At 38.3% G+C, this 16,114-nt stretch overlaps 1 protein-coding gene across 5 annotated transcripts in view; it reads left to right on the top strand.

Moving 5' to 3' along the window:
- The window catches only part of AFF3 (ALF transcription elongation factor 3), a 461,951-nt gene that overhangs the window by 265,442 nt on the left and 180,395 nt on the right, over positions 1-16,114 (top strand). The gene's annotated exons all lie outside the window — the stretch shown is intronic.

The following is a 16,114-nucleotide window of genomic DNA, read 5'->3' on the forward strand; positions in this document are numbered from 1 at the left end:
CACTCGTATTTTATCCAATTGTTCACAAATATTGCTTCTGCATTAATTTTTCTAAAACATTTCTTGATTTTGCACCCACTTTCTTAAAAACCTAGTTGATAAGAGGAGGTAATATGTAAGCAAATTAATATAATACCATGAGATACATGCCAAATGAGGTACAAAGCATTATATGGACACAGAGGACTATAGTGTTTCAACCATCTGAAGGGAAAAAGAAGAATTTACTAGGTGGAAAAGAGAGGATAAGTGCCACAAGCTAAGGAACGAGCACTGTAGAGATGTTAGAGCTTAAGGAATAAAAGTTGGCGGGAAAGGAAGGGGGATGTAATGAGAGCCTAGAAGCTAAGCCAGGATGTCTGACAGTGGCAGAAGTCTCGGTTTCCTGTGATCATCCCGCTTTATGCCTGTTATCACAGTACCCCTTCTGATTAGCGTTTTAGCATGTCAGAAATATCCCGGCATAGACAATAAATATATAGTCAGCTTTGAAAGGTTTTAAGCTAGAGAGTGACATCATCAGGTTTGTATTTTTGAATGATTACTCTGGTTCCTCTGATAAAATAATAAATGGTTTAGAATTTGTCCTTCTACCATAAACAAATAGAAAACTGAACAAAATATGTGAAATAGCTATTTTCAGACATTGGAAAACTGTCAGTACAGAGCTGTGGTCCTATAAGAAGGAAAATAAATTGACTACTGTGATCACTTTAGATTTATACTTACAGTGCCTACCAGACTGCAGTGCAGAGCAGCAGCAGCATTAAGCAGAACCTAGAAGCCTCTCTGAGATGCTGGGAAAGAGAACAGTGTTTGAAGAGGGCTAGCGAGCTGGAATTTGCAAGGCAGAGTACAGAAGTGGAAGCATTCAGAGAAAGCATTCTAGAAATTTGCATAGGGAGCCCTTTGAGCCTTTTGCTGAATACCAATCCTTGCGTACATAATGTGACTCTCCACAAGGCCATGCAAATAAAAATTTCCACAGAGCTATAAATTAAACAATTCCCAGAGCTCACATTGGGCAGAGGTACATTTGAATTCTCACAAGTATAATGGAGGAAATCTCCTTAAAAAACCAGAACATTAAGTAGAGATACCAAAAGAGTCATGCCTTAGTAAGAAAGCTAAAATACCCCCAGAAGAAAGGCTACTTTGAACCCACCCTAACAAACTTTAAAATTAAGCCTCAAAAGGATGAATATGATCCATAAGTAACATAAATAACAAATTTCATCAATCTTTGAAGGAAGAAAAACATCGAAACAATTACCTATGCACACCTGTTAGAATGACTGTTATCAGGAAAGAACAAGTGTTGGCGAGGATGTGAACACAGAGCCCTCTTATCTTGCTGGTGGGAATTGTAAATTGGTACAGCCACTACAGAAAACACTATGGAGAGTCCTCAAAAAATTAAAAATACAACTACCATATGATCCATATGATCCATATGATCCACTTCTGGGTATTTATCCGAAGAAAATGAAAACATTAATTCAAAAAGATAGACATCCTTATGTTTATTGCAGCATTATTTACAATAGCCAAGATCTAGTAACAACCTAAATATCAATTGATGGATGAATGGGTAAAGGAAATGTGATACATACATATATATGTGTGCATATATATATGTTTACACATATATGCATACATATAGAGTATTATTCAGCCATAAAAAAAGAATGAAATCTTGACCTTTGTGACGACATGAATGGATCTCGATAGCATTATGCTAAATGAAATAAGTCAGACAGAGAATGGCAAGTACCATATGACTTCACTTATGTGTGGAATCTTAAAAAAAAAATAAACTCAGAGGCAGGAATGGGTAAAATGGGGCAAAGGGAATAAAAAGATACAAACTTCAGTTATAAAATAACAAAGTCATGTGGATATAATGTACAGCATGGTCACTATAGTTAATAGTAGTATATTGCATATTCGAAAGTTGCTAAGAGAATAAATCTTAAAAAGTTCTCACCACAAAAAGCAAAAAATATTATGTAATTATGTATGGTGACAGATGTTAACTAGACTTTCTGTGGTGATTATTTTGCAATATATGCAAATATCAAGGCATTATGTTATACACCTGAAACTAACATAATGCATGTTTTTATACATCAATAAAAAATGTTTTGAAAACCAATTACCAATTTAACATTCATAATGTTAAGCATCTAATCCAAAGTTATTAGACATACAAAGAAGTAACAAAATGTAACCCATAACAAAAAGAAAATTTGTCAGTAAAAACATTCCCGGAAATGAAAGATTATGGAATTATCAGATAAAGCTTTACAGCAGCTGATATAAATGGTCGTGATGATTTATAGGAAGAGATGAACATAATGAGAGAAACTGAAGATGTAGAACTGGAACTTCTAGAGCCGAAAATATACTATTTGAAATGTAAAATTCACTGGACAGACTTAACAGTAAATTGACACTTGAGCAAATAAAAATCACTGAAGCCGAAGACATTACCTTGGAAACTATCCAAAATGAAGCCTAGGGAGAAAAAAAGATTGGTGGTGGGGGGAACAGTGGTCTGTATTACAATATCTAGGTGTACATCATGTGTACTTGGCATCCCAGAAGGAGAGGAGAAAGAGGAAGAAATAATATTTTGAAGAAATAATGCCCAAAAGCCTTCTATATTTGGTAAAAACTATAAACCCACAGACCAGGAAGTTCAACAAATTCCAAGAAGGATAAACACAACATCACATCAAAGCAGATCATACTCAAAATGCAAAAAAAATGAGTAACAGAAAATTTTAAAGCAACTAGAGAAATAGGAACTCTGTACATGAGAGAAGAAACATAAAAACATGACAACTGCCTTATTGTCAGAAATAATACAAACAGCATAATAAAATGACATCTTTACAGTGTTGAAAGAAAAAAAACTGTCAATGAAAATATCTTTCAAAAATGAAGGCAAAATAAAGTTTTTCAAAGAAACAGAAGGTGAGAGAATTCACTGCCAACAAATTGGAGTAAAGAAATGCTGAAGAAAGTTCTTTAGGCTTAAGGAAAATAATGCCAGATGAAAACATTGCAGCTACATAAAAGAATGAAATGTTCCAGGAATAGTAAATATATTAGTGAATATAAAATATTTCCCTAATACTTGATTTTAAAGATAACTGGTAATCTAAAACAAAATGATAGCAGTTATCAAAGTGTTCATAGTATATAAAAGTAGAATGAATGATCACAGTAGTACAAAGGACTGGAGGGAGACACATGGACTACTGTCAAAGCTCTTGTGTTGAGAGCAGCGTGATGTATTACTTTACAACAGACTGCGATAATAATGCATATCGTAAGCTGAAGAGCAGCTACTTAAAACTTAGAGATACAGCAAATTAGTCAATAATGTAGAAAAAGATCAAGGAAGATTTTATTAATACAAAAGACAGGAAAAGAGAAGAAAAGAAATAAAGATATACAGGGCACATAAAAAACAACTATCAAAGTGGTAGACTTAAACCAAAGCCTGATGTAATGTGCACTTAACATTAAATTAATGTAATTTCATAATTACAGTAAATAAAATGATCTGAACACTGATTAAAAGACCAAGATTGTTAGAGCGAATGTAATGAAAGCAGAAATAAACTATATGCTCTCTATGTGCTTTAGCTCTAAAGAGAGATAGGCAAAGTAAAAGGATGGAAAAATATATGCAAATATTAATCTAAAGAAAGATTAGGGGCACTGTATTAATATCAGCCAAAGTAGAATTTAGGACAAATATAATATTGCAAGAGATATAGAGATATGTTATAAAGTGATAAAAATTGTATAACAAGTCATCCAGAGTGCATAACAATCTTATATATGTATACATTTAATAAAATAGCTTTGCATTTCATGAAGCAAAAATGGGTACACTTGCCAGGAAAAATGGACAAATTCAGTTTTAGTTGAATATTTTAACATTCCTTTCTCATTATTTGATAGAACAAGTAGACAGAAAATTGGGTAGTATTAAAAAAGACCTTATAACATCAACAACCAACTTAACCTAATTGACACTGTGCCCAGCAGTACTACACCCAGTAGCTTTATTAGTTAACCTATAAGAATACTACACCCGGCAATTCTGCACTTGATGTTCTTTGTCAGTGCACATGGAGCATTTGACAAAATAGACCACATGGTGATCTATAAATTTATCTCAATAAATTTAGAAGCATTGAATAATATAGAGCATGTTCTCTACCTAAGACAAAATTAATTTAGAAATCAAAAACAAAAAGATACCTGGAAAATTCCCAATGTTAGAATATTAAGCAAAACATGTCTAAATAATCCATGGGTCACAAGAAAAAATCCCAAGGAAATTAGAATGTATGCTGAATGTATTGAAGCTGTAACATAAAAATCTGTGAGATGCAGCCAGAGCAGTGTTAGAGGACATGCTACAGCTTTAATTGTTTATATTAGAAAAGAGGAAAGGTTGAAAATCAATTATGTAAGTTTCCACCTTACAAATTTAGAGTACAGAGAGCAAGTTAAACTCTAAGGAAATAGAAGGACTCAAAAAAGAAAAGAACAGAACTTATTTAAATTAGAAAACCAACAAAAACCAGAAGATTTTATAAAATGTGAAGCCAATTATTTGAAAATATCAATAAAATTAATAAAGTTCTAAGTGAGGTCATTAGAAAAAAGAAAACACAAGTTATCAATAGCAGTAATGAAAGAGAGAACATTATCACAGGTCTTACAGATGTTGAAAGAATAATAAGGGACTATTGAAAGCCACTTTGTTTGGTAGATCCAGCAATTCAGATGAGTTGTACAAATTTATTTAAAGATAAAGATAACTCCCAAAGCAGACACCAGAAAAATAACAGGTGTTTTCATAGTTCTATCTGTATTAAAGAAATTGAATTTGTAATTGCCCAAAGATAATTCCAGCTCCACTCATAAATTTTACCAATCAGTTAAGGAAGGAATAATATTAATCATTTACAAAATTATTCAGAAAACAAAAGAGAAGGAAACATTTACCAAATACTTATATGAGGCCAGCATCAGCCTAATATCAACCAAAGAAAACTATAAACTAGCATCCTTTATTTACATAGACTCAAAACTCCTTCACAAAATTTTACCAAATCAAATCCAGAAATATGTGAGAGGTCATACCATGACCATGTTAAATTATTCAGGAATGCATGAAAGGTTTAAAATTTAGAAATCCATCAATGAATTTTGCATATTCATAAAAGAGAAAAACATTTCAATAGCTGCAAAAAACCATAAAATTGAATATATATTAACTCTCAGCAAACTTAGAACGTAAGAGAATTTCAACTTGATAAAGAGCAACCTCAAAAGCCTGTGGTAACATTACACTTAATGATAAAAGATTCGTCCTAAGATAATGAATAAGGCAAAGATGTACACTCTTGTCAATTTCTATATACAGGTTATGACCGATAGAAACGAAATAAAATAGCCCATTCAAATAGCATCAAAATCACAAAGTACATATTGATGAATTTAGCAGACTACATGCAAGAATTATACTCTGAAAACTATGGAAAATTATTAAGGGAAATTAAAGAAAACCTAAATAAATGGAGAGCTAAGGTAAACTGTGGTTCTTAGGGAAGCAGACACTGACACAGAGATAAAAACAGGAGTGTAATAAAGGTTAGTAAAAGATGCACATGTCATTCACAGCAGTTACGTTCTATAAAGTTGCCATAAATACTGAATTCGCAAATGCTGAACCTCGGGGAAATAGTGTTAGGTTCCTGCAAGCTTCTCTGGTCACAACATTTTAATCACTCCATCAATATATAATCTCGTATTATGTGTCTTTCTGTTTAAAGACACCTTATTTAATACTCATTGTTGGTTCTTTAACACTGAACTCATGGCCAGCACTCTCACTCAGGCCTGAGGGCACCTTATCTAGTGCACATATTGTGTAAGGCACACTACAGCTTCCTCATGCTTAGGAACACTGCCCAGCACTTCAGCAATACAGTTGGGGGCTATTATGAACAGTGAAATCACCAAGAAAAAACACCAAAATGCAAAAAAAAAAATATAGAGAGCTGAATATACTGCGAAAAGGACACTTGTTTACAGTATGAGAGCTGGAAGAAGAAGGCCTGGCTTCACCTTAGGGGCTTCAGCTGGGAGCACAACACACACTTTGAGCAAATCAAATCGTTCATCGTTCTGAGCAAGTCCATGAATGACCACTATGATATTTCGATTTGTAATAAGAAATCTATATTTATCTTCCTCTCTATTCCTTGTGTAAAGCTCCTAAAACCCTTGGAACTTCTTAAGTAATAAGAGAAATCAACATTTCTTTGTTATTCATAACATATTTTTGAACACACCTGAGTTTGTGTTAATGAGGTGAGTTTAGGAAAACCCCTACTTAACCTAAGGATCGAGGCTGATTGCCAGAACAACCAACCATGGAATTAAAGGGTTGGAACTTTCAGCTCTACTCCCTGACCCCCAGGGAGGAGTGAGGTGTTAAAGGTTGAATTAATCTCCAATGGTCAGCGATTTAATCAATCGTGCCTAGGTAATGGAGCCTTCATAAAAACCCAAAGGACGGGGTTTGGAGAGCTTCCGGGAGAACAAGAACCTGTGTGCTGGCAGAGAGGCGCACCCCAAACTCAACAGGACAGAAATTCCTGTGATTGAGACCTTCCTAACTTCATCCGTATATCTCTTCATCCGTCTATTCATTCATATCTGTTCGTTCGTGGCTATTTATTCATGGATATGTGTCTTCAGTTACGTTGGGTAAATACCTAGGAGTATGATTGCTGGGTTGTATGTTGATCAGGGTTTCTCAGCCTTCGTACTGTTGATATTTTGGGCCAGATAATTCTTGGTTGTGTGGGACTGACCTGTGTATTATAGCAGGGGTCCCCAACCCCTGGGCTGTGGACAGGTACTGATCCATGGCCTGTTAGAAACTGGGCTGCACAGCAGGAGGTGAGCAGCAGGGGAGTGAGTAAACTGTATTTGCAGCCACTCCCCAGTGCTAGATTCTCATAGGAGTACCAGTCCCTGATGCCAAAAAGGTTGAGGACCACTGTGTTATAGGATGTGTAGCAGTACCCCTGGCTTCTACCCACTGGATGCTGGTAGCAGCCCCTCAATTGTGACAGCCAAAAATGTCTCTAGATGTTGCCCCTGTTTGAAAAACAATGTAGGATTTTGTAGCCACTTAGTGAATGAAGATGGACAATAAAATTGTAAAAGCAAACAGCACTCAGTAAAGGATATTTTATCTTCACATGCATGAGTGTTTCTTAGGAGTTCCTTTACCAGAGAGAAGCATATCTTAGAACCCTCCTTCATTCCCAGAAGGTTCTATTTAGTGCATTTCATTCATAAATTCCAAATATTTAGGCCCATTGTGTCTAAATGTTGAAAAACATGGTAGTTTTATTAATAAATATTTTGTTGTTTTTGTTTTGTGTGTTACTATTAGATACTATAGTCACCATATTTACCTGGTTTTTAGTCATGTTTCTTGTGGTACTTCGTTTGTTGTATAGTCACATTCCTTCCCTTATCTGTGCTCTATACACATATTTGAACAAGAAACATGAGCTTGCAGTATTTAAAGCAGGTTGGTAAATGCTTGAGTTGTCATTTTGTTGGAAGAATTTATCGCAGGCAAGAGCGCTTCACATGGGAACGTCTGTATTTTCTGATGAGCAATCACTATTTTTGCAGAAGCTGCCACCAAGAATCTAATTTTAGGTGTCATCACCAGCGTCCAGGCGTGTGTAATTTTGACTGGATCTACATTCCTCTCATTGTTGAAATTAGTTGAGTGATTCTGTAATTTGCTTTAAAATGCAAAGAAGATCATTTTGTAGCTATATTTTAATTCGCAGAGCTTGTGCTTCTGCCATTGATGTTTATTTTTCCTGACTAGACTTTAAAAAGTGTGGGAAGGACTCCGCACTGCGATGGCCTAAGTCCAGGGGGAACACCTCTACAGCGTCTCCTCCTTGACCTGCTCTCAGTGCCCGCCTTCAGCATCTCCAAAACAAGCCTTTCCTAATGCTGGTGAGAGGAGGAGGCGCAGCCACCCCCTCTGTTTATTCACCCCCAACTGGTATCCAGAGAGAAGCCTGATGGAGGTGCTGAGAAAGGGCAACCATTTTGTCACTGTGGTCACATTTCCATGATTTCTGTGGTCTCTAGAAAAGAATGTATCAGTGGCCTGAGTCTTCGACATTTAGGAGGAGTATCAGACCAACTCTGGGGAGGCATTTTACAGAGGAGAGTACCCACTCAATGGCTGGCCAGCCCCGGGTCACAGAGCTGGTACATAACTGAGCAAACTCAGAGCCAGGCCTCTGAGTAAAATCCAGGATTCTTTTTTTCTGCTCTGCCAAAACCATCTCTTTTCAGACTTGAAACCCAGCCTAATGGTCTCTAATTCAAAAAGTTTAGACTTTCAGCTCAGGAGCCCCTATCAGAGCTCCCCAGGATGTATACCACAGGGAATTGATAATTAGTTAGCTAAATTATGTGTTTCCAAAACAGAAATGGATGACATATTTGTAGCAAGGAGTGACGGGAGAGCAGGAGCTAATCCAGGGACACACATTGCCGAAGCCCTGGGAACCAGAGAGCCCAACCACGAGGCTTAGAAAGAGAAGCACCCTGCTTCGCCCTGCACTTGTGCAGGTGTAGTACCCAGGAATGAGTTTGAAACCTGGGGTTGCAGAGAAGGCAGCCTCCAAAGAAGCCTAGATCACCATTTTTGCTTGTTTCTACTCTCTGTGTTTCCGCCTGGCACTCATTGGCCTCTGATTTAAAGAGTCGAGTTTGCAGGCAGTTTGCTAATTACAATCGCATGAGGCATTTCTGGCTTCGGTCAGAGTAAGTGGGTGGGAGCCAACACACGGCCGTGGCCTCTCATTGCCATCTGTGGTTTAGAGCGAAATCTTTGAGAGAAGTATAACTGCCTGAATTATTGCTCTTTTATATGTTTTTAAATGAGAATGTAAAGGCCAAGGGCATTTTTTCCCATTTAATACTATTAAATCCATCATTAAATCTCTCACTGAACACGAGCTGATTTTAATGATGCCCTCAAGCCCGATGCCGGTGCTCAACTGTGTTAATATTGTTGTATATATAGATGCAATAAATAATGCCTAGCTAAGATTCTGTGAGGAGCGTGGCTGTGTGTATCAATAAAAATAGTCGTGTTAATGAGACCAAGTGTCAGGAACAGATGGCATGGTGGGAATCCAGCCATTGGAGCTGAAGTGCGGTGTGGGACAGAGCTCCATGGCGCACTGAATCTGTCACTAACCCAACCCAGATCCTCTAAATATTTTACAGCAAGATGGCATAAAAGGATTAATTTGAAGTTATCATTTATATTTTTACTATCTCATTTTATAGTACTGTGGCATCAAACCACAAATGCTTTCCAGTGTCAGTTTTGTTGCTGGCTCCTGCATCCCTGACATCTGGGCAGAGTCAAAGATACTTATATGTACCTGCCCGATTGCTTACCACGTTGCTGAGTCACACTCACGTCTTTATCACACAAGACCAAGAAATAGAATGTGGAAAGCCTTGCTTTTATTTTTTAAACACTTGTCATTTTGAAGGCAAAACATTTTTTATCTGAATAGCCAATATTATGTCCCTTACTTCATGACTACTTTAATTTTCAGGAATAATTTCAGTAGCTACAAGTAATATTTAAGGAGCTAATGTGTTGATGGTGGCTCTAATGCTGATACTTTGTTTGAGCCTTCACTGGCCCCGTGAGTCAAGTAGTGTTATCAATCCCCACTTACAGATGAGGCAACTGGAACTGAGAGGCTAAATAACTTTCCAAACTGCACAGAGCAAAGTGGCAGAGATAAGATTCACACCCCATTGGTCAGATTATGGAACCCAAACCCTTCACCCCTTGCTGTCCTTCTGCCTAACACACCAGGCATGGTACTAGGGGAGTGCGGAACTTCCGAGTAGGCACAGAGCAGGTATTTGGTGAATGTATGTGGAATGGACCATGGAGAATATGTGGGCATGTTGCGCTAGATGAAATCACTCTTATCCCTGGAAATAACTTGAAAGTTGATGCTGACCCCAACTCCTGGAATTTCTTGAGTGATGGAACTAGTTAGAAGTTTTCTGAAGAGTTCTAAATTCTTCCCCATATTCAATTATATTCAGTGATACAGCAGAGAAATCTTTCATCTACAATGTTTTTTAGAATTTATTTCAAGTATCTTCTAGAAACCTAAAGCAAAATAAAATGTCCCTTTTTATTGCTCTTGCAGAACTTCTGATAAGAGTGTCTTGTAAAGAGAGAAAGGTGTAAGGAGAGTGTAGTTTTATTCTCTCTAGTTTGTTTTTCTACCTTTAGTAGTTGTAACCTTTACAGGTAATTGTTGGAAATTTGGATATGATTTTTGAACTAGCGCTGTCCTTTTAAAAGCGGGTAGAATCCACCTCAGTGCTATTATTTTAGATGTAGAAATGGCCGCTTAATGTGAGCATGGCATGAAGGTTGTGATATATGACTTCATTCCTCATAGATTCCATCACTGTAATTCTCTATTCTCTGTTTTACTCACTTCCTATTACAGAGGTCCACATAGTTTAGAATTTGGAGTGACTTAGCCAGAATTTGATTGGAAACAGACAAACCAATTTGGACTGACCTGCAGTTAACTTTTAAGTCATTTTTCTGCTTTCTACCTCGGTGACTTCTTGGCCACCAGGGCACAAGCAGTGATATAAATGAGGACAAAGAAAATAAAACCACTGCATAAACACTAAAAAAGATGGAAATAGTAAGAAACTGCAGTTAGATTCCCTCAATAGACAATCTCAGAGCTAAAGTTAAGGAATGAAGAAACACATAAAAGAAAGAATCAAAAACATTTGCAAACAGGAAACTTAATACAACACCCTTATCAGCTCATTTAAAATTTTTAAGCTCTAAAAATGTAGGGTATACTCATGATAGAAACAGCCTCTAAAGAAAATCAGAAAGGGCATGGACTAGATTTTAAGGCAGTACATTGCAGTTGGTATGTTCCTACTTTGGATCCTGAAATAAAAAGTGGCTAAAAGCATTGAGTCCACATTCTTCAGTGAAAGAAAACAGCTCTTGTGTTTAATGCTAAGTAGAGCTGATTCTCCCATGCTGTCAGCATAACATTTTAAAGCTCAGAAGAAGAATATGTTAATAATACACAAAGCTTTATACCACCCAGTCATACTAATGTGTAATCTGGACTAATATAATCTGGTGTGTGCAGTTTTGTTTGCCAGCCCATGGATTTGGTCCATCCTTTGCTCCGAGTCTGTTGCTGGCCCCTGTAGCGATGTAAGTCCAGGCCTTGTGACTGATATCCCTGTTCTGTGGGATGTGCTATGGGCCCTTCATGGGACCCCTTGCATTCTATCGGGTTTGAAACCTACAGAGACAGAGTGTGACTGCACGGAGACAGACACACACTCCCTGTGAACCCACAGAATGCCCCACGAGGCTGCTGGACACAGCAGACCTGTGGCAGCTCACCAAAGTCTTGTTTCTAGGCAGGGGAGTATCCACCTTGGAGTATCCAAGATGACAAAGTGCTGGGAACTCCATGCAGAACAGGCCTGTTCTGATCAACAGATACTGCCTCTGGATTCCCTGATTCGACCAGACTCCCTGAGGGGCCTGAAGCCTAAATAAACCCCTTGCCGATTATTCAGGCCCAAGCAGCTGGAGAGGTAAATCCTCAGCGTCTGTGGTGGTCACCACGAGTGTCTTCTTTGAGTGCCTTGAGGGAACACCTGGGTGCACCTAAGAAGTAGACTTTTTATTAGAGTTAACGCAGCCTATAAGGGTATTTGCAATGAATGGCATACGGTCGAGAAGCCCAGCCTCTATGCTCAGCACACAGTAGATGCTCTGAACAGATTCGGAAGACTCATGAATCACTTTGCCTTCCCACTAGGGCCCTGTCTTATACTATCAGAGCAAGAAGAGAATATTTTAGAAAATTGTCTGGTTTTATATCTTGAGGGTAGTCCCTTGACTGTTCTTTCCTTTTCTAGAAGTTTCTGTAACTGGCAGCCTTCACATCACAATGTGTGCCTGGATTCTAGCTAGGAAGACAGTCGGCCTAAATTATTTACTGCAGACACTTAGAACAAAGAGGTTGTTTGGTTGGGACAAGAAGATGTATTTTGTCAGTGACAAAGCTTGACTTATGAATCCTCTCATGACATTTAATCCATTGCTATCACACGGTGTCTTCTGTCAGTAGCTATCAGGTGCCCTCATGAGAGAGGCCTGGCTTACACACTACGAGGTAGGATGAGTTCTTTCGCATTTCAGGGCAACATGGCAACTGGCACCAAAACTGCAGAGCCCTGCTTTCACACTGTCTACCCAAGGTCCCTGGGCACTGGCAATGCACAAGCCCCCTGAGAGCCCAGAGATTCCAGGGAAGGAAGTGGTATACAACAACTTTTCAGAATTTCCACAGTTAGGGCCAAGGGTGGAGGGAGTTTCAATCTCGAGTTTGAAGGAAGATATTAAGGAATATTTGGAAGGTGGGAGCTGGTAATGGAAGATATTAAGGAATATTTGGAAGGTGGGAGCTGGTAATCATCAAACTTTATTGCCAGTTTGAAGTTAGGTAAATAGTGAAATTCTGTCATTTAACTCTGTTCGTTGTTTATCTTCCTTCTGTAAGTGATTTTATCCACTACTGTCTTCTGCAAAAGAGATACCAAGAGATGAGGAGGCCACTTGGGCTCTAGATTGCAAACAGCTCTATCATTGAATCCGTCCAACTCTAAAACTCTAGGACCTTGTCTAAAACAGCAAGGCAAAACAGACTCCTTAAATGTTGAAAATGATTCATCTGGAAAATATTTAAACTTAAGAAAACATCTTCTGTACACTCACAGTCAAAAATCAGCATTTTTGTCTCTTTTGCTTCTAGATATCAAAATGTCATTAGTTTAAAATATTTTGAGTCTTGTTATGGGGCTTTGAAGCACAAATTTTACCCTCAGAAGTCTTGTCTCAATTTGCCATGAATGTGTGTGTGTATGAGTACGTGCGTGCACATACATGTGTGCATGCGTGCACGTGCAAGCGTGTGTGTGTTGGGCCGGGAGTATTTGTACACAAACCAAATACCAGCTTGAATGGTTAAACATCAGCAGAGGCCTGATCCTTGGATATTTCACTAAAACTAAGGCACAGAAGGAGCTGAGTCCTTTTCAAGCTGAATCGCTTAGAACCAGGGGTACAGGTGAAGGTTTCAAAAGTTTCGAGACCTGTTTCAGATGGATCACTGTGGAACATCTTTGCAGGGTTAGTGTAGGCCCCTCAGACTACAGAAACAGCAGAGGTCACAGCTCAGGCAGCATGTTCCCCTAAGTGTTTAGTGGAGACTGTGTACCATCTTTTAAAAATTCTAATACTGACTTTTTCCTTTTTGGCTTCTCTTTCTTCCTTTCTCTCCCTCATGCTGGCATAATTAATGCCTTTTAAAAAATAACATCATAAACTTGGAATCCTGTTTCTTTTTTTATTATTATTATTTTATAATGTTTCCTAGTGTTTACAGGTGTTTGGGCTACAAAGCATTTGGTGACATCTGCATTAAGCCTTTCAAGTGCACTCTGTTTACAGTTATCACAATGTGAGCACCCTAAGACTGTGTTCATGCCCAAGGGAAGATGGAAAATCAAAGCACTGGCCAGAATAATTTAAAGAAGAAAGACAAAAATTTTTCTTTTCAGACTTCAGAGGCAATAGTTTTCGGTGTGTGTGCATTTGTAAGAAAGTACATTGTAGTCCCAATTTACAAAAACGGAATTATAAAAATATCTTTTATATATGCTTGGATTACATTACGTACAAATTACTGTATTTTGCTGTACTTGGTTGATCTAGTAACAATTACAAATACCCTTTTGAGATGCTATTTCTTAACTCCACTTCTTGCTTTCTTGTTCCCTTTCATTCATTCATTTGTTGAGCAAGTGTGTTTAGCACCTCCATCATATGCCAGCACAGACTTCTATGCCTCAAAACAGGAATCAGCAAGCTTTTTCTGTAAAAGCCTGGTAAATATTTTAGGCTTTGTGGGTCGCACAGTCTCTGTTGCAACTCCGCAGTCATGTCTTTGTATCACATAAGCAGCCAGGAACAACCATAGTGAGTGAACGGGAATAACCTTGTCCCAATGAAACTTTATTTATAAGAACAGATGACAGACCACTTTGATCTGGTGACCTTTGCTTACTAACCCCTGCTCTGTGATAGAGCAGTGAACTAAACAGGGAAAAGTTCTCTGTGCTCATGAAGTTTACATAGTAGTGGAGAGAGACAAGAAACAAATTAACAAATGTGTAAATATCAGGCTGTCATAATGGTAAGAAGGAAAATAAGGCAGGTGAAAGGATAAGGAGTGACTGGGCAAGTGTTATTTAAGATAGGACGGATAGGGAAGGGTTCTCTATCAAAGTGACAGTTGAGCAGACCTAACAAATGAAGGAACGAGTGGTATTGCTATCATGGAGTAAAGTGGGCAGGCTACGGGAACAGCATGTATAAAGGTCCTGAGGCAGAGCTTGTTTAGAGAAACAGCAAGGAGGCCATTCTACCTAGCGTAGGGTAGATAAGGGGGCGATAATGGGAATTGAGTCACAGATGGAACCTGAGGCCAAATCGTATAGGACTTTACAGGCTGTTGTCAGGGCTCCATTGGGAGGTTTTCATCAGAGGAGTGACAGAGTCAGTTATGTGTTTCTGAAAGATCAGTTTCCATAGTGTAGTGGTTATCATGTTCACTTGAAAGATCACTTTGGCTAATGTATAATGAAGAGACTTGTCAGGGGATAAGGGTGGAAGTAAGAGACCTTAGGAAAAGTCAAATGAGAAATGACAGTGGCTTGTACCAGGACGGTATCAGTGGGTTACAGGCGAATGGATTCAGAGTACATTTTAGAGGCTGAGTGGACAGGATCTGACTGTAGACTATTTAGTGTGAGAGAAAGAAAATTCAAGGTAACACCAAGGTTTCGATGTGAGCAATTGGAAGAATGAAGTGGCTGTTATCTAAGGCTAGAAAGACTAGAAAAGAAGGTCCATAGTAGACATCAAGAACCCAGTTTTATATGTATTAAATTTTGAGGTGCTATGCAGCTATCAAAGTGGAGGTAAGTGGGGAGCAGTTAGATGCACAAGTTTGGAATACAGGGGAAAATGGAGATTAGCAGGATAAATTCAGTTGGGATGTGATCACCGAGATGTTTGGGAAAAAGAAGTGGTTGTCACCCTGAGCCCTGGGTCACAGAATTCTCTTGCAAAAGGACCCGAGAAGGAGAAGAAGGACTAAGAGAAAGGTGATCCAGGGGCCAGGTGCAGAGTGATCTGTGAAGGAGAGAATAATCAAATGAAACAAAGGGTGCTCCATCCAGGAAGATGGGGACTAGGAGTCAGCCCTGGGAAAGCTGAAGCAGTGTTAGCTCAGTGTCACAGGAATCAGGGCACCAGGAAGAGGAAATTGAGTCAGGGTATAGATAGCTCAAGGGGTTTTATTGTAAAATGCAACAGAAAAACGGGACAGTTGCTCTGTGCTGTGAGGCCAAAAGGGAGTAGTATTTGGAAATGGGAGATAAAAATCTGCTGTTTATATAGTAGTAGGCATGATCCATCAGAAGGGATTATGGACAAATGACCATAAAACGCTTTAGTGATGCTTCAGAGGTTGGGATTCTCATTGTAAATGAGTTGCATTCTTTGCTTTTTCTTATAATGATGCTGAGGCTATCTTTTCGATATAATTAAAAGAAACTTTCTTTGTATGTGTGGCTAATGTATAGACTGGGAATGGTGTACCTTTGGGCGAGTTTCTGAGCTTCAGTTTCTTCACTTGTAAATTGAATGATAACAACACTGTGGTCACTTTCCTAGGGTTTTTGTTTGTGAAACTTCCATGAAAAATGTGAACCACCACACTGTTTTAAGAATTATTTTTTTAGGGCTTTATGCCAAGAATTAAAAATTGGTCCAATATATGAAAATTAAGTAATATAA

The sequence above is a fragment of the Pteropus medius genome, unplaced genomic scaffold (assembly GCF_902729225.1).
Source record: "Pteropus medius unplaced genomic scaffold, Ma_sr-lr_union100, whole genome shotgun sequence".
NCBI lineage: Eukaryota > Metazoa > Chordata > Mammalia > Chiroptera > Pteropodidae > Pteropus > Pteropus medius.